Here is a 24,647-nt window from a genome sequence, read left to right as displayed (position 1 = left end):
GAGAGGACCAGCTGGGATTGTGGACAAGCCAGATTTGGAGTTGGAGAAGATTTTGAGCTTCAGAACTACAGGGATTGGTTGCCACATGAAACGAGAGTTTCTTGTCAGATGGAAGAATGTGCCAGGGGAGGAAAGATGGGAATAAGAGGACTCACTTTGGAGATGGAAGAAGAAGATTGAGAAGTATGACAGGAAGCTACTGAGGAGGTCAGGATTGTCAAGGGAGACAACGATTTCGAGTAGGGGAGGATGTAACGCCCTGCGGTTGGCTAACCAACCAGGGGCACCCTCTCATCATGCGAAGTAGCCAAAAGTCATGCGAAGGAGTGACCAAGGATGGGGCGTTGTGTTATACATGGGCAGGTTGGCGTTCCACGTTTATACGGGCGAGTTAGGGGAGCTCGTCTTGCAAGCCGACCATGGAAAAACAACAAACAGAGGACGAATTGGGTGGGCGGTCCCACGCCATGGGTGGGCGTTGGAATATTTGCGAAGACGAGCAGTTGGAGATAGGTGGAAGGGTCGGTTGAGGGCGCGACCTCCATGCAAAGGCATCATATAAAATGTGCAATGGCACTGCCATTTGATCCATCGAACTTCGGTCTTCAATCTTCAACATAAGGTGCGAGTGAAGGAGGTGTAGCCGCAGCATAGACGCAGGTTATGCACCCACTCGCCGGGCACAATTATACGAAAGACTTGGCACGAGGTTGGACGGTTGAAGGTGCGGGTGCAGGACGTACTAAGGCGCCTGCCCGCCAAAGGACTTAAATGAGTTTTGGGTTGTGTGTTGGGCGGTGGGTCGTGCACGGGCGCGTCTGCCCGACTCGGCAAAGGAGCTCGTGCTTGTGTTGTATGTTGGGTGAAACCACCGTGTGTGCGTGTACAGGTGGGCGCCCGACTCGGTTGTAACGCCAGTCGAGTATAACTCCCAGTCACTTGTAAATTTCTCATACTTACATAATAAAAGATTTACTTGCATATGAATGTGTTCATGCTGCTATTCTATGGATGTTATTGTTGATGATTATAATGTTAATGGATTCTGCACATTAATGTTATGTTTATTCATGAATGAAGATGAATGTTAGGGCGTAGTTTGTAAAGTAAGATAATAATGGAACATGTTAATTACTTAAGGGCTGCCGCCCCGGCTAATTAAACCAAAAAAAATAGAGGCATGACAAAATGAATCAGAATATTATTCAAAGCTACATTTTGTCCGCCGTGCAAAAATCTTCTTCACTCTCATGGTGCGATGAGGTCATAGTGTCTCAAAGCCTTTGGAGATTTTTGAAGGTCTTTGGATCGACCCAGAATTAAAACTTTATATCTTCCCTATTTCGAGCATACGAGCACAGCTTTTGAATAATCTTTATAATAATAATGCTCCCGGTGAGAATTCGTTTTTAAGAATCTATTAACAAAGGAATCTTTATTGCTGGTCATGGGTGATTTGATTGTCAAATATAGGTAAGAAAATTGTAAAATTGTTAAAAAAAAAATCGTTGAAATTGTGAACACTGGTGAGAAGACGGGCACAATGCTTATATGAGTGAATTGATTGTCAAATATGAGTAAGAAAATTGTAAAACGGTAAGAAAATTGTAAAACTGTCAAATTCCTTTCTGTGAAAATAGTTAAATTTAAAAGATAAATCTTTTTTAAAATTCCAACCTTGATCGCGATAAACTACAATTCCAATGAAAAGACCGCATTTTACTATGCCGGGCATCATTATATCAATTGTAGAGTTCTTCTCTCAAATTTCAAAATCTGCAATTGACATAAGCTCACCAACAACAGCAATGAAATCCACATAAACTCACCAAGAGCAATCTCTCAAATTTCAGAATCTCAAATTTCAGAATCTGCAATTGACATAAGCTCAACGGAATCCAAATAAACTCACCAACAGCAATGGAGTCATAGCTTTGCGGATTAAGAAAACGAAGGTTTTGGAAAATACAGTGTCTTAATTATTGGAGTTGCGTCTAATTTCAGCGCAAGTACTATAGTGGTATCAGAAAAAGAAAAGGGTTGACTGGTAGTTAGCTTTGTATTCATCTAAGTGACACATGAGTCTGGTAAGATTCCCATAAAGAGGTTGGCAAGATACCTATAAGGAGGACTGTACACAGGCCCACCAACAGAATTTCTCACCACTGTTTCACCTCATCATTAATTCTGAAAGCATACCTGAAAAAGTAGACTTGTACCCCATGTCCATTGTATCCTCCGTGGACGGAATCCCAGCCGTCGCATTAAGAAATCAAAATTTCGGAACTTGTTCACCATGTCGGTTGTATCCCAGCCGCATCTTTAACAAGTCAAATTTTCGTGTGAAGCTTACTCCTTTCAAACACACTGCTTTCACATGGCCCCCAACGCAGAGTTAATGGGAATCCTGCCCAATTATTGTTTCTATGTGCCTTCAATTATTTTCTATCACTCATGTGAAAACTGTGTGTCTATTGATCCTGCCCACTTGCTTGTTTGTATGTGCGTTCAATTATTTGTTATCACTCGTGAAAATGATGTTTGTGTTGATCACAGTTGATATAGTTGTCTGATGTGGTTGTTCTTATGCTGTCAACTTGCTTCTTTGTGTCTGCATTCAATTATTTGTTATCATGGTTTTATTGATCACAGTGACATGGTTACTCTGCTCCTGTTTTAATGAGGATGATTTTAAATAATTTTTAATGGATTAAAAATTAATAAATTGGAGTGAAGGTATTATAAAGATAGAGTTTGAGTTAGTCTAATGGTTAAAAGTAAGTGAGTTTTTGTAAATATTTCCTTGTAAGAGGTTACATATTCAAAACCAGAGAAATAGTTTATATATATCTTTGTAAACTTAATAGTCAAATCACTACATAAAAATAAATCTTTTATTTCACGAATAAAAAATCTCATAGTCAAATCACTACATAAAAATAAATCCTTTATTTCACGAATAAAAAATCTCATACACCAATCCTTGACTTTAAAATTAAACAATAATAACACAATTTTAACATAAACAAATTTATATATATAAATTAAAATATTTAACAAAATATGAATTTCTCCTTCTACATATAAAAACAAAATGTATTTTAAACTCATCTACTTTACGTACAAATATAATTTACATGTAAACTTATTTCTCTTTATTGTTATTTAAAAAAAAAACAAAACAAAAATCCCCTTCTCATAAAATAAAAGTACTAATGAACATTAAACGGGGACCCTTTATCAAGAATTGAGCGTAAGCGGTTGTGTCCTGGTTATCAATTGTGTGATGCATGGCATTCACTCATTTTTATTGTGTCCTCCTTTTCTGTTGGCTGATCCATGGGGTTTAAATCTGAATTTTTGGGGCTTTACCTCCTCACGATCAAGGCTATCTCAATTGAGCTGTCCCTTCGCAAGCCTATTCATTTTTATTTTATTAGATTACTATTATATATATAAATAGTTTTTATATATTTATATTTATTAAATTTCATTAATTTATAAATAAAAATTTATATATATAAAATTAATTTATATTTTAAAATCATGTTATAATATTAAAAATATTATATATAAAATAAAAACCAAAATAATTATAATATATTTGATTATTCCAAATTAAAAGTATTTTCTCTTTTAAGCAACTTGTTTGGTGTTATATATATATATATATATATATATATATATATATATATATATATAAATAAAATCATTGATTTCATTCTACAGGATCAACTCTCTTGATTTATTTGGATCAAAATGAAGTTTGGAAAAAGTTTAGCATAAATTTATTTTAATTTTAGGGATTAAATTTTTCTCTAGAAAGTTTGTATCTATAAAGATTTATTCGTTGTAAGAGGTTTGTAAATCCAAAATTAAAATAAATTATTTTTGTTAGTGATATTTTTTTAAATGTTACATGTTCAAGCAATTATAAATTCTCAGAGCCCCTCTCTCTAATATGTTATTTAATATAAATATTGAAATATTTTATTTATGGCCCACTAAATATATTCATGTTATAAATATATATTTGTTATAAATTTTACATGTCAACTAAACATAGAATCACATAATAACAATAATATTATTTTTACGTACCATTTGTAAACTAAATATTAATATGGAAGGAATTACATATTTCCTTCATGTGAAGAAGTAATTTTTTTTTTCAATTACTTTATCTCTACATCATGTTGATTTAAAATTAAACTCTAAATTGAAGATTTTATTAATTCCACTCATTGAATTTTTAATACTATTTTATGGTTTTTAAATGTAAATTCATAGGACAACATCTCCCTCATACACTAAAGAGCAGCTCTTAGTGCAATAAAGAGAACTTAGCTTAAAACTATGAAAAATATAAAGGATTTTTATAAAAATTTATAAAGTCATTAATGTTAATATAATTCAAAGGTTTTAATGGTACTTGTTGTATATGGTGTTGTCTATTTACTGGAAAAAATGGGTAGAGAGCCAAAAACTTGTCAATCTAGCTATTTTTACATTTTTTCCTAAAAAATATGCTAGTAAGAATGCTTGAATCTCGTTTTTATGATGGAAATGGATTCACCACCATCAAAACTCCATGGCACACCCAAAATCTTGATGCTTGACAACCGTAACCAAAATTTCCGAAAATATTGATTAGATTTTACGAAATCATGCCCAAATTTCTATTATTACCTAGATAAATTTGCAACCTAGTTAGACTAAATGGCTTTGTATATTGTAATACATGCTCCTACCCAACCTATTTATAGGTTACAATAAATTTGAATTTATTTTCTTGTTTTAGTAATCCGTGAATTTAAATTTTAGAACGCGTGGAAAGTACCATTTAAATGATCCAAGTTAAAGATATTTTCCATGTGTGAGGATACTTTATTTTATAAAGAATTTGAGACAATGAGAATTTAATTTAACTTTTTTAATAACGATTTAATTTAAGGAAGACCCAGATCAATTTTCGTAACTTTTTGTAGTTGTTATTATAACACTAAGAATACATCCAACCATCTACAATCACATATATTAATTTCTTATGATTTTGGCAAGAATCGAAATTCACACATAAAAAATGTCTACTCCTTAAACTGCACACTATACCCAAAGATAGCATGACTATAAAAGTTAATAAAATAAATTGAAATGTGATGTTTTTTAAATTTGTAGTCCTTCTAATTGAACATTATAATTTTGTGTTTAATCTCACATTATAATTTTGTGTTTAATCTCAAATACGTGGGAATTCTATTTTCTTTTTTCTTTTACCTATTTATTTTAGAAAATAAGAAATCATGTGTATTTATATTAGTGTTTTCACTTTATCTTTTATATTTTTTAATATTACTTTTAGAAATATATATTAATAATAATTTTAATAATACCAATGTTTAGAAAATTATTTTTAATTGGATTATAATGTTTTTTACCAATCATTTTAATTGAACATCATTCATTTCGTATTTAATTAGCCTATAATCTCTTATAAGTAACTATTGAACATCAATCATTTTATATTTAATTATCATATAATCTCTTATAACTCACAAAAACTTAGTGCAGGCTTTTAATTTTAGGATTCTATAAATTTATTTTAAGAGATAAGAAATCATATACATTGTTTTGGTGTTCTTAACTTTACATATTACTAAATAATTTTGACTATTTATTTATAATAAATAAAGTTAAAATGTATTTAATTTTAGTTTACGGGTAAAAATTATAGGTTAATGTATTTAATTTTACTTTATGGGTAAAAATATAGGTTTTGTATTTATAATTTTAGTTATTTGTCACATACCCCGTTAACCTCGCAGGTAAAAGTAGGGAGTTAGAATTAATTTATACAATTACCACAAGTAATTAAGCAATTAACAACTCCACAAATCATCGCTAACCATTAGATATAACATTCACTAGTACATCAAGTAAATTGCAGTGAAAGACAATAAGTTATATATCCATTCTCATAACCGTTAACCATCCATGTGGTAGTGTTCTGACATAAGCTGTCTCATGAATCCCTACAACCATTACTTGATATCCTTAACCATATTAAATAATCATGCACTAAGACATTATGCTTGTCACAACAAATAAAGAACCATCATCGTCAAGGACCCATCATCAACAACGGACACATAAGGCAATCACATCAATCACACCATTGAACACGGATATACCCTGGAAACCCCGTAGGGTGAAAACCAGCAAACGTTTAATATTTTTATTAAACGCTCGTGAGGGTTTTCACCCCTCACTCAATGGTTTATAAGGGATTCCATCCCTTAACCATTGTCTTAAAATCTTTACAATGAATGATCATTAAGCTGTCACATAACTAGCTAAAAGCTAATACAATTTACATGTAATCTTTTATTTACATACCGCCACATACAACATCCCTTGTGGCATAATGGTTCTAGCAATGGACAATACTGTAGCTTGAATTCATCTGCATGGACGAATAATCCTTTTTCCTGCCATAATGTTAAACATCACTTTCCTTGGCACCATCTGCCATCGTTTCCTGTCAATGCAGTCATTAACAATCTTGGCAACAAGATTAGTTACATTATTATTCAAACAATAATCAACATCTAAAGAGATCTTTTAACCAAGAAAAGAGATAAACTAGTCAATCTTTTACCATATACAATACCACATGCATTAACCTATTCTCTTACAAAGAGAACATCTAAAATCTGTCATTCTTCTAATGCATGCACTTTCTATCATTGTGATCTCATGACAAAGAAAGCAACCATGCTTGAATTTACTCTTAGCGCTCTTCATTTTAATGGACTTACGGTCAGTTTAATATACCGCCACAGGTATCCGAATTGTATTCGCTACACTCAATAATTTGCTCATACAACTCTCTCAATACCCTAAGCAATCAATACATTACAAAATGTACTACGACTTTCAACAATGTAAATTCAATTCCAGTCCTTTTCACAAACACTAGCATCAATATTCAAAACTCTACCTTCAGTTACAGTCACAGGCAATACCTAATATAAGCTACAGCCTACTGCAATCAATGCATTAAACCCAACTATAAGCTTTATGCCCCTGTAGAACATTGTCTATATATATAACCTCTGCCATTGAACTCTTATCCCTGCAAAACACACAGTCAGAGGTACCGAGTTCTGCAATCAATCAATGTCAGCTCTATAAAATGTATCCAAAGAATTGTCCGCTCACACTTTGGAACCACCTCTGCCTCAGATCTCATGGACACATCAACAAATAAACTATCTCTGTAAATGGTCAACACATCAACAGTCTAACGTAATCTTTGAAGCAACTTCGCAACATGCTAACAATCTCTGCCAATACTATAAATTGACTCTTGTAATACAAACATGTCAGCCAATCAAAACTTTGTTTCTATATTAAACTCAGGTCAGCATTCCTCTGTCTCGGAACACAGCCCTTGCAGCCAATCAATCTCTGCAAAGCCAAGTATATTCAATGCACAACAATCTGTATTTATCATTGTGCTAGGATTCCATTCGCACTGCTATCAATTGACATCACTTCGCTCAAATCTCTCCTATCATATAACTACCCTTTGCTATTAAACTGCCATTCAGTCGCGCCTCTTTTATCAGCGATAAACTGGTTTCGACCTCGCCACCAATCCCCCCCCCGGCTCCAATCTCTTCCCCGGTGACTGTATATTGATCCCCTTTCTTTCAGAGCCATCCGGAAGTATGAGTATGATGGCAAAAGATCCGAAGTGAGGACAACGAATCTTCCTAACTAATCATCGGTGGTTACCATAAGAACACACTTGTCTTCCGTTGAAAGAATGAAGGTGTAACAGTCATCATGGCTAATAACCGTGAGGAGAAGAACCTGGAACCATACGTTCTCATCTGGTTTCCAATATCAAGAATTAGTTATTACCGCGTAGAGGACCAATGGGCTCCACGCACATTTAGCCAAAATATTCTCTCAATTACTTTTATCAACAACAAGAATTAGTTTTTTAAACTAATTCGTAATCTTTAAAATAATTACTATTTACTCAACTGTGTAGTTTTACACCGAGTTTATTTAGGGATATTACATACTCCCCCCCTTAACAAGAACACCGTCCTCGGTGTTCTTCTTTCATTGAGAACTTGAGATTTTACTTATTGATACACCATCTAAACCACACAAAATGTGATCCTTTCCCTTTGACATCAACGATTACATTCCAAGAAAAGACGACAAACAACATAGTAATGATATAGTCATAATAAATATCATTAGTTTAGGCATCAATAGTCATAAGCATTCGTAATTGCAAAAATATGCAACTTCTAATTGCCACCACTTGACCCTTATTCATTCATAATAACCAATTCTCTGTGTCATCTTAACATTACTTACCATCTATTTTGAAAACCATGAATACTTTCATGTAAGTATTTTAATAGTGGTTGGAAAATTCTTCATTCCTCCACGATAAGTAATTCCTGTAATATATGACTAACAATTTCAATCACATTAGTCACTTTATTTTGAGTCAAATGAAATATGTTTGACAATCAATCACTTGTGCAATGCTAAATGATTTCCAAACCACAGTATTTTTACAAGTACTTAAAGAGCACTAACACTAATCAACCAATGATAAATCACTGCTCACGTGCACACTGCATGAATTTTCATTAAAGACATCCATAATGTACTTCTAGAAGTACCAAAAGAGCACCTAGCTCTCTAACCATCAAAACTGTCAATCACTGCATCCAGCAAAAACTGTCTTAGCTCCCTCTAAGATGTTCATAAAATTAATAATACAAATAAAGGAATTAAAATTTCCAATTACTCCTTATTGAACATTAAACTCATTTCATGTTAAAAGTGCATAACACATTTCACACAACTATGTGTAAAATTTATTTCTAACATAACATATAGCTGATTAGTTAATTCCTTTAGCCATGAGACCACAATGGACTAAAGAATTCTCAACCCATGGGAACTGGTTTCCACAACCAAACCGAGTCATTTTCACATCCAGACAGTTTCTTCGATAGAGACCTTACCAGGTCCAACATAGAATCCCACTGGCCAACCAGCTCAAGAATTCTAGGGAGAGGAGATCTGGGCAGACAAGTACCATCAACCCTTCCGGGCAGGTAGCTGCCATCAACCCAACTCCGGGCAGACAAGTACCATCAACCCCTCCGGGCAGGTAATTTCCATCAACCCAACTCCGGGCAGACAAGTACCATCAACCCCTCCGGGCAGGTATTGCTATCAACCCAAGCACTTGGAGGTCCTACTCGACCGCAATTACACTGGTCTCGCCAGTAAACGCTATCTGATCCTAACCAGACATAGCGTACACAGGAAAATTCTTTTCCTCTTATGCCATCTGATCCTAACCAGACATAGCATGAATATTTTCTCTTTTAATACTCTTTCTCAAAGTAATTTACACAATGAAACATATGAACATTATCATTAGCACAACAAACATGCATGTATACCATGCATTTACACTTAACCCCAACATGGGTCCACAACATCAAGTTTGATGGGAAACATATCCATCATACACGTTGTATGCATGCAAATTTTCCAAATAACATAATTCATGCATATCATATAACATCATTCTTTCTCATTTATAATTGTATTTCACATTGCAGCAATTTATGTGATGAGTTTTCTTGTTGCCGTTAAGCTACCACTACTTAATCCCATCAGCAACGTTAGTTATAAATATGCATCAGTTAACACGTATTCCATTTCCAAGAATGTTCATGCATACAATATTGTCATGTATAAAAGCATATGCAAATACTCATTAATGTATAAATGTCAACAATAGTTGAGTTAATAATCTAAACATTTCCAATTTTGCCATGGTCTGTTGTTCCAATTCAAATCATCATTAATGGAGTATTAGCTTACGTTTACTATGGCTAGCTTTAGTCATGCATTGTTAATGTAATTAAACGTAATCTCTCTAATATACAAAGATCATAACTCTATATCATAATGACTAATCTTTGTGCATACCATTGCTTATCATATAAGCCTTTCTTTAATGTATGCAACCCATATTCCTTTCACTAGAATACTACCAGCATTTCATACAACAACCACATACTTCTTTCTTAAAGGAAGTCATTTTAATCCTCATTTCTCTATCTTCCGATGTGAGGGTTTCTCCAGATTCCCTTTCAAGAAATTATTAAAGATATCTATCTTTAGGCATAAAAATCAAGATACAAAAACAAAGTTTACTTATCCTTTATGTATCAAAATCAAGCAATCGACACAGCTCATCCAACAAGACAATCTCTCCAAGAGATTACTTTTTTCAAAGAAGCTAGCATGACCACTTTCTCTAAGTACACACCGACTTACAATTTTAAAGTCGCAATAGCTATTCATATGCAACATGTGTTCTCCTAACACAATTACCTTACTTCAATGCACATAGTTCTTTTCATGAACAAATAAGGATTTTATAGACAAGAGACAAGCATTTCACACACAAGACTCACGTGGAGTCTTCCCAATAAGAACTACTTATTTGCTTTATTAAGAAAGCATACAAAATAATCAATCTTTAATTGCATGCATTAACACATTTTCTTTACCAAGAAAATCTAGAAAAGAACCATTCTTTCATTGCATGCATTCAAATACTTCCTCTACTAAGAAATCATATAAACATTCATATGTATTCTTCAAGAAAGTGAGCAAGATACTTATCTTATCCTAGGATCAACATGCATAACTAACAAATTAAACCACCCTTACCGGAAGCAATTGCTCTACTTATGCAATTAGAAACATAATCTCCTAAGTGTCACTCATGCACCAGAGTTACCACTTGATGCTAGATGCAACAAATATCATAACACTACTATGTATCCATTTCAGAATAATGACTTCAAGGAGACATTACGAAAATCATTAACAGCAACAAACTATAGTTATCATTTTCCAATTCCTTAAGCATGGTCAAGGGAATACTCACATGCACATCAAGCGCTATCTAGTCATTCCCAAACTCTTTTTCCCATCTCCGTCTGTCACTACAGCACGGTCTTCTTCCTTCTCCTTGCTTCCATTTCCTTTGGAAGCATCTATAGTTGGGGAAGGTAATTAAAGTTTACTGACAACTGTATTAACACAGGTAGTCTATTTATGAATAATTATCGCATGTAATCAAACCACGAATGGGTCCTAGAAATGTTACCCACTGAACATGCCTTTACAATTAACCTCGCACTGAATGCAACATGCATAAGAAATCCATCATTCCCATAGTAGAGATAAATTCAACCATCATTAAATCGAAGCTCGAATGATTTTTATCTCCCAACAAGTAATGATAAACACATACCATGCTAATGGATTTCACTTAATTAGAGGGTAATCATCATTAAATCTATTAAGACATGAGCATATACTATTCATCATGCATTCTCATGGTGAATAAAGTTAAGAACTCTTCTCATAAACAACTAGAACTATAGCACAGAGAGAGTAAGAATCTTCACACACACATTCCATGCATGTGACATCAATCAACTTCACTTATTTACGAATTGTAGCAATCTTAGTCCAATTCAATTAATGCATATAAGTTCTATGGGTTAGTCATACAACACTAACCAATCTCAACTACCAATTGTCTTCATGCATCCATGACAAGACTGAATCAAAAGTTAGTTATGACAATCAAGTCTCGCTGCTTGACTCATTGCATGTTTTCTGTATCTAAAGGGGTTCTTCTAATGTCCTTTTTAAAACAATTTTTCATTCTATTCAAGGATGTTTCCCCAATTTATATTCATGCATTTGCTCATTCATTGTAACTTCAATTTTGTTCATTAGATACATCATTTTTATTGCCATATTTGCAAATCAAACTTGGTAGTTGATTGTCACTTTCGTCAATGAGTGTTCAATATCGTTCTTAAGTGTAATGAGTACTCAATATTGTTCTTAGGTGTGACAAAAGTTTCATTGTCTTTTATCCTCATCAGGAATCCAACGTTATGAACGTAGTTATGCAACAACTTATCACTTACTTCTCAAGGAAGTTATAAACATGAATCACACCCATCATGCCAAAAGTAGTGTACGACATAAATGAATATGCGACTGATTAAACTCATACCTGAGTTAATGCCTACTGATGGCGTACCTCAATATCCTTTCCGCTTACCAATTCCCAAAGGCGCCAGTACTGCAACCTTTAGCTCTGATACCACTTGTCACATACCCCGGTAACCTCGCAGGTAAAAGTAGGGAGTTAGAATTAATTTATACAATTACCACAAGTAATTAAGCAATTAACAACTCCACAAATCATCGCTAACCATTAGATATAACATTCACTAGTACATCAAGTAAATTGCAGTGAAAGACAATAAGTTATATATCCATTCTCATAACCGTTAACCATCCATGTGGTAGTGTTCTGACATAAGCTATCTCATGAATCCCTGCAAACATTACTTGATATCCTTAACCATATTAAATAATCATGCACTAAGACATTATGCTTGTCACAACAAATAAAGAACCATCATCGTCAAGGACCCATCATCAACAACGGACACATAAGGCAATCACATCAATCACACCATTGAACACGGATATACCCTGGAAACCCCGTAGGGTGAAAACCAGCAAACGTTTAATCTTTTTATTAAACGCTCGTGAGGGTTTTCACCCCTCACTCAATGGTTTATAAGGGATTCCATCCCTTAACCATTGTCTTAAAATATTTACAATGAATGATCATTAAGCTGTCACATAACTAGCTAAAAGCTAATACAATTTACATGTAATCTTTTATTTACATACCGCCACATACAACATCCCTTGAGGCATAATGGTTCTAGCAATGGACAATACTGCAGCTTGAATTCATCTCCATGGACGAATAATCCTTTTTCCTGCCATAATGTTAAACATCACTTTCCTTGGCACCATCTGCCATCGTTTCCTGTCAATGCAGTCATTAACAATCTTGGCAACAAGATTAGTTACATTATTATTCAAACAATAATCAACATCTAAAGAGATCTTTTAACCAAGAAAAGAGATAAACTAGTCAATCTTTTACCATATACAATACCACATGCATTAACCTATTCTCTTACAAAGAGAACATCTAAAATCTGTCATTCTTCTAATGCATGCACTTTCTATCATTGTGATCTCATGAAAAAGAAAGCAACCATGCTTGAATTTACTCTTATTGCTCTTCATTTTAATGGACTTATGGTCAGTTTAATATACCGCCACAGGTATCCGAATTGTATTCGCTACACTCAATAATTTTCTCATACAACTCTCTCAATACCCTAAGCAATCAATACATTACAAAATGTACTACGACTTTCAACAATGTAAATTCAATTCCAGTCCTTTTCACAAACACTAGCATCAATATTCAAAACTCTAACTTCAGTTACAGTCACAGGAAATACCTAATATAAGCTACAGCCTACTGCAATCAATGCATTAAACCCAACTATAAGCTTTATGCCCCTGTAGAACATTGTCTATATATATAACCTCTGCCATTGAACTCTTATCCCTGCAAAACACACAGTCAGAGGTACCGAGTTCTGCAATCAATCAATGTCAGCTCTATAAAATGTATCCAAAGAACTGTCCGCTCACACTTTGGAACCACCTCTGCCTCAGATCTCATGGACACATCAACAAATAAACTATCTCTGTAAATGGTCAACACATCAACACTCTAACGTAATCTTTGAAGCAACTTCGCAACATGCTAACAATCTCTGCCAATACTATAAATTGACTCTTGTAATACAAACATGTCAGCCAATCAAAACTTTGTTTCTATATTAAACTCAGGTCAGCATTCCTCTGTCTCGGAACACAGCCCTTGCAGCCAATCAATCTCTGCAAAGCCAAGTATATTCAATGCACAAAAATCTGTATTTATCATTGTGCTAGGATTCCATTCGCACTGCTATCAATTGACATCACTTCGCTCAAATCTCTCCTATCATATAACTACCCTTTGCTATTAAACTGCCATTCAATCGCGCCTCTTTATCAGCGATAAACTGGTTTCGACCTCGCCACCAATCCCCCCCCGGCTCCAATCTCTTCCCCGGTGACTGTATATTGATCCCCTTTTCTTTCAGAACCATCCGGAAGTATGAGTATGATGGCAAAAGATCCGAAGTGAGGACAACGAACCTCTCTAACTAATCATCGGTGGTTACCATAAGAACACACTTTTCTTTCGTTGAAAGAATGAAGGTGTAAAAGTCATCATAACTAATAACCATGAGGAGAAGAACCTGTAACCATACGTTCTCATCTAGTTTCCAATATCAAGAATTAGTTATTACCGCGTAGAGGACCAATGGGCTCCACGCACATTTAGCCAAAATATTCTCCTCAATTACTTTTATCAACAACAAGAATTAGTTTTTTAAACTAATTCGTAATCTTTAAAATAATTACTATTTACTCAACTGTGTAGTTTTACACCGAGTTTATTTAGGGATGTTACATGTTTGTTTAAATTAAATAAAAATGAGTTAATATATTTTTAAAAACGTTTTAATTCTTTCTTATAAAAATTCAATATAAAGAAATTAAATAATATTTTTTTTAACAAAATATTTTTTTAATTTCTATTTTTATTAATTATAAAATTAATTTAATATATGTAAATTTCACAAGGTTTTGGACAAAGAATGATTGGTGGGTTGTTCCTAAATGTTAGTTACCAATGCAATTCACGCCTTATTTAATTGTTATTTTTGAACATAACCATGATGTAGCAACAAATAATTAATGATGTAATAATTTAATATTTGTGAAAATAATTAATGTTTATATATAGATATATATATATATATATATATATATATATATATATATATATATATATATATATATATAATATGATCTTCAATTCTCAATTGTTTCATGATATTGAGTATTATGTAAGAGGTTCAAGGTTCAAATATCCATAGGTCAAGCTTGCATATATCACTTTAAGGTGTTCAAATTTAGTTAAGTATGTTATAAATTTTTGGTATCTAATCCAAGAAATTTACTAAAAGCAAGAAGAAAAAAAATCTAGATATGCAAAATGCAAAAATTCGAAAAAGTTTATACATTAGTGGATTTCTGTAAATTTTCGTTTTTTAAATTTTGTTTTTGAATATTTTATTATTAATAATATATTATATCAAAAATTGAATGAATTACACATTTTCCTTTTATTCGGAAGGAAATAAATTATTTTATTTTTTAGTTATATGTGTGTATAGTTGATATTAAAATATTATAGTTAATATTAATACTCAATTAGACTATTTATTCCTATATTAAAATATTCATAAGGGAAATTGGATATTATTTTTTTTACTTTCAATTAAAATTATATTATTAAACATAGACATTGATATGTTTTATTTATAACTTCAAGAGTGAAAGTGAAATATTTTTCCCACATATATTTCATTTTGGATTGTAATATTAACTATCCTAGATCTATCTTGACCTTTTATTTACCAAGCATCCAAAAGGATCAAATGTCTCGTGGTGCAAACCTATTTTTTGAATGCAAAACTTGAGGAAAGGTTTGCAGATATTTGATCACTCTGAGAGCTTGATAGATCTAGTCAAGTTTAAATAGTGGGTAATCACAAAAAAAAATTGTTGAAAATCTAATTATTTTGATCATTTCAAACATCCTATATATTTCTAAAATTAATCTAGTCATTTGATTTTAAATTTGCTCAATTATGTAAATTTGTTGAGATAGTAGACCTCGTTAATAACTTGAATGGCGAAAAATGATGAAATAAAAATTTTGAATGCAAAGTGATAATTTAACATTGTTGAATGATAGAAAATGTGAATGAAAAGAGACAAGAGAGAGATACACTGTCAAGTTTTTCTTTCTCTCCCCTTACCATATATATCTATATCTCCCTTTATATCTCCTTATTTGTCTCTCTATATGTTGTAAGTTTTTCTTTATCTCCCCTTACCATATATATCTATATCTCCTTATTTGTCTCTCTATATCACCCCCTCCAAATACACACGCTCTCTCTCTCCATATCTATCTAGCTCTCCCTCCCTCTCCCTCCCTCTCCCTCTCTACCTCTCTCTTATTCCCTCTCTCCCCTTGCATCTATATCTTTAACTCCCTCTGCCTCTTCTACTTTTTCTCTCTATATTACCCCTCAAGCATACAAACTTTCTCTTCATGTCTATTTATATCTCTCTCTTCCTCTTTGTCTCCCTCTCTCTCTCCCTCTTCTCCTCTCTCTATTATCCCCTTCTCTCCCTCCCTCTCTCATTTTTTCTCTTCCCTCCAGCTCTCCTCTCTCCCTCAATCTCTCTCCATTTCTCCCTTATCCCTCCCTCTCTCTCTCTCTCTCTCTTCAGCTGTCTCTCTATATCTTTCTTCTTCCCTCCCTCTTTGTCTTCATCTAACTCCATCTCTCTCTCCCTCCCTCTCTCCTTCTCTCTCTCAATTCCACTTTATATTCCTTCCTCTCTCTAACTTACTCTCCCACCTCCCTCTGCCTCTTCCCCCATCTCTCTCTCTCTCTCTCTCTCTCTCTCTCTTTCCAACTCCATCACTATCTCCCTCCCTCTCTCCTCCTCTCCCTCCCGTCTCTGCCCCCAACCCCGCCTTTATTTGTCTCTCCATATGATCAACAATTTCCACTATGTTTAATCAATATTATGTGTAAAATCTAATATAATAATACTTATAATGGAGATTACTATTATTATATTATATTGTAATAATAACAATCAATATTATTAATTATTATACCAATAATAATAAATAAATAACCGACTAAAGAAATAATAGTATGTTAACTATACATTATAGGCAAATCAAATTCTTCTCATCAATTTAGTAGCTCTATGCCTTACATTTTATATTAAATTTTACATTATAATTTACACTTTACATTTATATATGCTCTAATTTGAATATTAATTAAAAACTATGAAGCCAACATTTAATTATAATTATAATTATAATTATATATATATATATATATATAGAGAGAGAGAGAGAGAGAGAGAGAGAGAGAGAGAGAGAGAGAGAGAGATTTAAAAACTGTGATATGCTTACATTACGCCTCAACATATCCCCAATAGTGGGTTGTAGAGTGTCTCTCGATGCAACAATTTACCAAGAGAGCACAATGGGCATGTGTCAACTCCACATTAATCATGGAGGGAATCACACATCACCCTTAGACAACGTTGTAGAATATGCTAATTGGTGCAAATATAAAAATAAAGTTAAATAATTTTTCAATATTTTAATACTTCGGTTATTATTTATTTTTTCTAGTAAATTTAAAAAAATAAAAAAATATAAAATAATAATTATTAGTGTTATTTTAATAAAATAGAAAATAATTTTTTTGTATGGGGGCAATGCAATTGGTGATCATTGTGTTATGAAGTATTATGTAAATTGTGAGATTCAAGATTCAAATCCTCCTATTGATCCACAAACTACCATGATATTCCACTTGATGGTTCGTCACAACATATATGATAATACTATATTAAAAATATGAGATTCTGCACTATTACAGTTTTATTTAATTTTTAGATCTATAGATTTTACTATAATTAGTGCATGCATGCGAATGGAAATTATGCAGAAAAGTAGAGAATGACAAAATAAACACACACACACACACAAGACATAATATATGCTCTTTAGGAAACCCTTTTGGCAAAAAACCTAGTTGGAAGATGAGGTCACTTCGCTCTCTTTCTTTGTCTGGAAATATGGATGCATGTACAAAGATGTAAGGGTTGTAGCCTGTGGGCTACTACAGTGCATAGATCTTCTCTGTGTGCTCTACCTCCTATCTCTCCTGGCTATCTTTGCTCAGCTATGGAACAAAATGCTCTCGAAAGAATGGAATGTCTCTTCCTCGTAATGGCATGGTTATAACACAACCCGATAGCCTACTAGGGGTTAAGTTTGAATACATCAACTCTTAACTAGAGTTACAAAATAAACTCTTCTGGATTCTTTTACATCAAAAACACATGGCTAGACCATTTTCCATCAATAATGGGTTCTTACGCGACATCCTCCTAAACTATAGGTGTGAAAACATGAAAGTCAACTTCTGAGTAGCATAACTTTTGCATACGGATTTTGATTGACGTGCTTCGTGTGTCGTTGGAAAGGTCTCAAAATGCTCCCAGATGGTTTTAGACCCAGTTTCGCCAAACTAAATCTTGCTGGTAAAAATGGCCCCATGATCTAATTCCTCCTCTTTTTCCACTCCAAATGCATCGAGATGGATGAGAAACAATATAATGATCCAATTCAGATCACACTTGTGGATGTTTATTACACAAAATATCTCATGGGGGAATTATAGGTCACCATATTATGCAGTTATGTAAACCATGGAATCAAGGTTCAAATCCACCATGAATTAAACCAACAAAAAACGAAAATATTTTTCAATTATATATATATGATTTTAGAGTTTGGCGTTGATGTGATTTTATATGGCATTTGACGTACCAATGAAAGAATAGAATATGTATTTAATGGTTTTGAGTATTCTTTGAAGATACATGGATGTTGGATAAATTGTTACAAAATACTTCATTTTATTTCATTCTAGTTAAAAGAAAATAGTTTAAATATTATTATTATTATTATTATTATCGCATTTGCAAATTAATATCCAATATCTAATTACTTTCAACTTATATAAATATTATATTTAAAAATGTCTTGTAGGAAATAAAACCTATCTTTAAGGAAAAAAAATCGGATGGTTTACTACATCATAAGTCTTATCACTAGATGCAAGAAGTATAAATTTGATTTGAAGGAAGATTTATATATATTTGGATCTAATGAAGAATTCGTTAAAAAAATTAGGTACTACCTATCACCAAAATTAAATGAAAACTAAAATAAAAATCATAGTTTTGTGAAGAATGGAAAATTAAGTATAGTTAATTTAGATAAATAATTCTTGTAGGAAAAATAGTTATAACATGCATATCTATGAATCAAACAAGGAACCTTGACCCCGGAGAATTGGTATTGGTTGATCTACCTTGCACAATGATTCACTAAGCATCCATGCTAATTCGAGCATCCATAAAATTTGATAGGAAAATTGATATATGGAAATGAAAGGAAAGAAATACCCATTACAGAACACATAGAATGCATTAATGAAATAAATAAGGAAAGAGTCATCACAACTATGAAATTCGTTTATTGAATTGTGTAAGAATATTTATCTCTCTCAAAATATGAATCTCTTTGCTCATTTTCAATATCTTTATAAATACTAAAAATTCTGAAGAATAAATACTACACATCATATTCAAATTGGATAGTTGCAAAAGAATTCCTTTTTTGTATCTCTAAGTATCTTGAAGGGGTTCAAATAAGATTGTTGGATAATCTTTGTTTTTATTAGTGTTCGATGAAATTACATATCAGAGCTTTGAGAAACATATTGTAGTTTATGCCACATTTCTATACTGAGAAGGACTGGGTTTCAAATTTCACAATTTTTAAAGCTCTAAATATTTTCTATGGAAGAGGGAAAATAACATATGATGAAACCAATTATTTAAAGGAATCAAGGGTTTACCCAAATAAAATATTGATAGTGATTTCCACATATAGCTTTTTGTCAGTGGTTAGTAATGAAAACAGATTTGTATTTATTGAGTTGTTCATCATGAAGCTTTAGCTACATTAGATGCTTACGAAAACATATTTAACTCATTATATGTTGAGAAATTGGAAGACATGGAATATTCATGTGTGTCAAATTCCATTAAAATAAATACTCTTCTTATTTCTCTAGTTGAACTTATGCAACTTGAAAGTCTTCAAGCTATTCAAATCCATGGAGTTAAATGGCTTTGAAGAAGGAAAGTTATTGAAAGGCTTATTGTATTTATTCTTCACATATTGTTTTTGTAGACAAATGAAAGGAATGACTCATGGTATGATAAAGAATGAATATTGTCAATTCAATGTGATAATTGGATAAATTGAATAATAAATTCTAGGTGGAGTATGTTAATTTTACTTTTTTAGGGAAAAGCATAGATGTTAATCTTGAACACACATGAATGCAAGAAAGGACTGGGATAAACATGAGATTATATTATTAAGAAAATGTACATATAAATACACATGTTTTGACCCTTTGTTTCATATTCTAAGAGGTAACTTAGACTTCTCATGAATGTTGGAGTTCACCTGAGGCTTTTCACCTCTCTCTTAAGTGAATAAGAAAAATTTAGATAACCCCAAAGGATTATATAACCATGTCTAATATCGTATGGAGACAAATACTTTTCCAAGAGTATTTATTAAAGATAAAAAGTCTGTTAGATCATGTAATTGAACTATGGTATTTTCAAAAAGGTTTGATATTATTTTATTTCAGTTAATTGACTTATTATCATTTTTTACAATAATTTGTTAGTTTAAGATCATTCATTAAAACTAGCATAGATTCGTGTTAATTTGAGATATACTATGCGATAAAAGGGATAAAATCTCTCAATATGCAAGCCCGGTTTGCACCTTCAAAGATTTGATTCCTATCGACACATGGTAGATCCATAATTAATGATTCCATGTTGGTTTTTAATAATCTCTCTCTCTCTCTCTCTCTCTCTCTCTCTATATATATATATATATATATATATATATATATATATATATATATTATTTTTCTTATTAGACTATAATAATATAGATAATTACATCTATATGATGCCATTTTTATTTAAATGATGTATAAAAAAAATAATTAAATTTTTTAATATGATATGCAGAGCAATGGTTATAAATAGGCAAATGACTTGTAAATATTTATTATAAATGTTAATTTTTATATGCTAAATAATTAAATTTCAATATAAAATTTGAATATGAATCATTATCTTAATTTATATGGTAAAATGGATATATATATATATTATATATATATATATATAAAATTTATTTTTATGGGTTAATCAAATATATGTTTCGAAATGTCATAATTATAAATATGAAGAATTAATATTTTAATTTATTTTAATGTAATATGCATATTATAATTTTCTTTTAAAAGTTGTTTGTAATTTTATTAATAAAAACAAAATGACTATATAAAAAATTGAATTCAATGAATTTATTGTTTTTATTATTTTTTTCCTTCTATTAACTTTTAATTGAGTCAACATTATATTTTATTATTATTATTTTTTGATCTAACATATTACTTTACAACCACTACAACATATAATTTTATCATATCCAACATTTACATTTTACACACATTTACTAATAACACAGGTTCTACCCCATATTGCGTCGACATATGCATTTTACACTCATTTATGAACACTATAAAATCTCCCCCATACTAGATATAAAGAACCACTCAGTGCAATAAACAAAATTAGAAAAGGAATATCATAATGGAGGTAGGTGGAGATTAGTTGAAATTAAACTAACAAAATGTAGTTTAATTATTAATGAATGAGGATGCATTTATTTACTAAATTGGAAACCAAGATTCATAAGTCTCGTTGGAACTAAGGGGAAACCACGATTTGGAATTTTTGAAGATGGAAAAGCTACCAAAGAATATTTTGTTTGGAAAGAGAAAGGTGTTGCTTAGAGGAAACCATGTGCTAGAACCCAACAAAATATATTAGAAGTTGAAGTATTTTATGAAATATATAATCCACATTGGATCATTATATTGTTTTTCATCCATCATCATGCTCTTACAATTGAAAATTTTGAGGAATTCGCTGACAAGACCATTTTTACCAATGGGATACAATTTGGAAAATCGGGGTCTAAAACCTTTCAAGAGCAATTTGAGTCATCAAATGACATTTTTTGGGGGTAACAATTTTCTTCTTCAATGTGTCACTTCTTTTCATATTCGACACATATACCTTTCCAATAGTGTAATAATTTCCTCAATTAGATTCTGTATGCAAAAGTTATGCCATTTGGAATTCCACCTCCTTGTCTGTCCACCATAATTCAAGAATATGCCATATCAACCCAAATTACTCATGGAAACATATGCTAGCAACATGATCATGATGAATAAGACTCTATAAGACTCCATAATTTAAATCTATTTAAGAGTTGAAGGAGTCAAACCTAACCACTACTAGGCCATTGAGTTGTGTTATAACCATGCCACTAGGAGGAAAAGGGGTTCTGTTATTTTTGAGGAAATTTGATCCATAGATGAGTAAAGTAGCTGAGAGAGATATGAAGATATAACATAGAGAGGATTTGTGCATTATAGTATCCCATGTGCTATAAGCCTTACTTATTTGTACACGCGTCCATTTTCTATTCAAAGAAAGAGAGAGAATTAGTGTCACCTTCCTGCTCATTTTTCACTTGAAAGGGTTTCCTAGGATATATCTTGTGCCAATTGTGGTTTCTTAGTTTCTATGTTCATTTTTATTTGTTTTCTGCATAATTATAATTTTCATGCATACATAATAAATAGTGATCAACAGATCTAGAAATCTAAGGAGAATTAAACCCTTATAGTGTATATTTTTAATTTTCTAATATATTTGAGTAGATCTATTGTGACAAATTTTCTAGTGTAATATCCACCATAGTTTTTGGATCATATTGGTATAAGAGTAGGATTCTTTGGGCTTATTGTGGATATTAACAGGGGATTTAGATAGATAAGTCAAAATTCATAAAACCTTAGTCATGGCCAATGAATCTATGAATAACCCTCCTGCTCCTGCAAAGGAGAGGTTTTCACAACTAAAAGCCCAAGTTTCAAATGCAAACCATAACATGAATCTCCTCATGCTGAACCTAACCAATAACCTTGGGTTATTCTAAGAAGATGTGGGGGGGTGGGAGGGGTGTGGGCGGGGGGGGCAGTTGGGTGGGGGCTGTTCTAATGTAGGGGTCTGATCAGATAGAAGATCAAAACATTGGGAAGAAATAGAGAAGGAGCTAAAGAAATAACTTGAAAAATATCAACCCAGTTCAAGTATTGTGACCGATTCACAATCCCTATTAAAAATGGAAGCAAATGTCGATATTGAGCTAATTTGGGGTGATATTGATGCTTTGAAGCTAAATCACCAGTTGCAATAATTAGAAGTTTATTTTAGTGTTCATCAAATATAGGAGGAATGGAATATTTCATTTCCACAACTGAAATTAGAGGGACATGCCCTAACCTAGCAATACGAGTTATCTCCCCATAGAACATAGATGTACTCCTCAAGTATCTAGGGAGTCTACACAACTATTTGTGGAAGAATGTGATGTTTTTCAAGCCTAAATTGGTGGAGAGGATTGTGTACAAGCACAATACCTAGAGAACATAGTCCTTAGAAAAAGGAAGTCAAATGGATTGAAGTGGAAAGAGCATCAAGATGCTTCTAAGCAAGGGAATAAGAAGTGGAAAGGGGGAAAACATAGAAATATAGTGGCAAAGAACTGTTGAAAGTTGCATATAGATCATGACCTGAAGAAAAAAGAAGAAATATAATAATAAGAAGAATCCCATGGCCACTAGTTCGGGAAACCAAGTTGAAAGCATCTCAGACACCGATGAGAATATTTTTTGTACATCAGTGTAAAAGGTGGTGAATCTAATTATCCTTCAACAATAAGAAGATAATGAAAATACTAGGATCCTATATATAAAGATACATGTCAAAAATACTAATATTGGTGCTTTGTTCGACTCATGCTCATAGGAAAATCTCATTTCAGTAGACCTCATCAAGAAATTGGGATTATAACTTCATGATCATCCAAGTCCATATCCCTTAGGATGGGTAAAGGAGGATGTAGAGATAAAGGTAACAAAATGATGCAAAATTTGATTTTCTATCAGTGTTTATTTTATTGATGGATTATAACTAGATGTATTTCACCTTGATATATGTGGAGATATATGTGGAGTGGTGATTGGAATTCCCTACATGCACATGCAGGATGCAATATTCATGTGGAGATCTAAACAATATTGACTTATTAATGATAGAAAATTATTCACCATTAATTTAAATAGAGGATAGTCAAAAATTTTGTTGGTAAGTCCCAATCAAGAGAAGTAACTAATTAGTTCTAGCAAAAAGTATTTTTTGATACTTTTAAGAGAAAATAAATCTATAGAAGGGTTAGTGAGCACAAAGGCATCCCTAGAGGGATGTACTAATAAATAGAAGAAACAATTGTAAGAGTTTCTACAGGAATTCAAGAATGTGTTCTAGGATCCTAAAGGGCTACCACCCAAGAGGGAAGTGGAGCATGAGATCTAGCTATTGTTGGAGTCCACATTGCTAAACATTGTCTTGTACAAGCAATATGTTATAGAAGCAAGTGAGTTGAAGAAGTAGTGGTAATAGTTACTAGAAAAAGGTGTCATTCAACTAAGTACATCACCATCTGGGTCACCAATCATCATTGTGCCAAAGAAAGATGGGACTTGGTAAATGTGTATAGATCACAAGGTGCTAAAAAATATTACGGTCAAGAATAGGTACCCCATCCCTAGAATAGATGATCTACTAGATCAATTGTAGTAAGTGAA

Source organism: Pinus tabuliformis, chromosome 6, assembly GCF_031772625.1.
Source record: "Pinus tabuliformis cultivar Carrire ecotype Pingquan chromosome 6, CPIR1, whole genome shotgun sequence".
In the NCBI taxonomy this organism is placed as follows: Eukaryota; Viridiplantae; Streptophyta; class Pinopsida; order Pinales; family Pinaceae; genus Pinus; species Pinus tabuliformis.
This window is presented reverse-complemented; position numbering follows the sequence as displayed.